General features: G+C 39.6%; 1 pseudogene; it reads right to left on the reverse strand.

The window, feature by feature from the left end:
- Positions 1-201: 201 nt before the first annotated feature.
- Positions 202-1231, reverse strand: LOC133256065 (NADH dehydrogenase (ubiquinone) complex I, assembly factor 6-like; annotated as a pseudogene).
- Positions 1232-1764: the final 533 nt, after the last annotated feature.

The raw sequence follows: 1764 nt of genomic DNA on the forward strand, positions 1-1764 counted from the left end.
CAATTTCCCACAATATCATCATTTTTCTGCCTGACAATTGTAATTATTCTTCACCAACTTGACAGTCAAACTTGCTTCCTGTAGTGATAATATACCTGCTACCATCCTGACCATATTGGAGAAATAGCTTTTTCTTTGATAGGTTTGTTCATTTTGAAACTAACTTTCTATGTTATTCTAACTACTCTCTTATGTTATTCATTAACTAATTGCCATCCATATCTCTTTTTTTGCTTTTTTTAAATATCTTTTTCTCCACGACTGAATATATAAAGATAATGGAAGTAAACTATTCTTCTGCTGTAAAGATGGGTGGAATAGATCAAAATCCACTTGTCGGATTTTCTTTAAATAGTCCTCCAGAGCAACTGTCTGTGCAAAAGCAGGAAACGCTTTCACAGGAACACTTTCGTGGAAGGACCTAGCATGCTTTAGGTGCAAGTGTGCCTGGCTGGCAGTGTCATACACCACATCTCTCACATTTTCATTTTGGCTCTTTTGTAGAAAATCCTCTTGTGAAACACCACGCGGCATACAAATACCCATGGGAAGGGACAGCTTTCTTCTGCTACCATGACAGGGTGTTGCTCTCAAGCAAGTGACAATGCCTTGCGTTTTTCCAATGTGATTTGTGGCATGATCTGCATGAAGATCCTTTATACCCAATATTTCTAGTGTTAGATAAAGAAGAGAGCTCTGAGTGTTTTTAGCATAATTTCCTAGTTCCTGGATGTTATGATATACTTTGTCATCCAAATTCTTTTCTCTTTCATCAGTGATTTTCACAGGCCATCTTTTAGTCAGATTATGTTTTCTGACAGCCTTCCATAGTTCAGTGGCCACACGCTGATGTGGTGGACTGTCACAATATAAATCATTCACAGTTTTTTTCCCCCCCAAAACTGCATTTGCATCAGTCCAATTGTTTTCTCAGAGACAGAGTCCTTAACTAGCCTGAGCCAATTCCACATGGAAGGCTCTCAGTGCAAAAGCAGAGCTTCTGGATTCGGCAGAGGGAAGCAGGGAGCATAAACAGCCTTCATAATCTTGTTTCCGCAGTGGCTCCAAGCAGTAGAGGTCAGTGCCTGAGGTGTCAGGTCTACTGGCCATGGCCACACTGCCTGGAGAGCTGCCAGACACGTGCCCACAAGCCCAGGGGGCGGCCAGCGGCAGGACAGGTTAGGGATGCCAAGCTGTAGCGGTCCCCACGTCAGCCTAGCATAGAGACCACCAGAACACCCACCGCCATCTGTATTTCTGACAGTAGTTTACAACTTTGGGAAAAAATAAGGAGATACAAGCTTGTCTCCCTGATTATAAAGAAAAGACTATTTCACTTATGTCACATATTAAAGCTAATTAATGACTGAGGCAAGTTACCACATACTACTTCAGAAAACATTGGACATTACTGTATGTTCCAAAACATTATTCCAAAACATCTAAGGTCATGAAGTAATCATGGACTTAATGAACAAGACATTGTAAAGGAATCTAATTCTGTACAGTTTGAGAATATATGGATGCAACACTAAGACTAGGTCATAGGCTTTAAGAAAGAACAATACTAGTTAGAATAATTATAAAGTAAAAGTGCTTGATAGTTATAAAAGTTATTGATTTGAAATCCATTTACTTGATTATTTATTCAATAAGTTTTTACTTCTGAGAAGGTGACATTTGAGTAAGACTTAAAGGAGGTGGTGGAGTGAACTTTGCAGAGATATAACCTGAGGAAACAGTTTTCTAAACAGGAGGAATTGC

Source organism: Bos javanicus, chromosome 2 (genome assembly GCF_032452875.1).
Source record: "Bos javanicus breed banteng chromosome 2, ARS-OSU_banteng_1.0, whole genome shotgun sequence".
NCBI classification, from domain to species: Eukaryota; Metazoa; Chordata; class Mammalia; order Artiodactyla; family Bovidae; genus Bos; species Bos javanicus.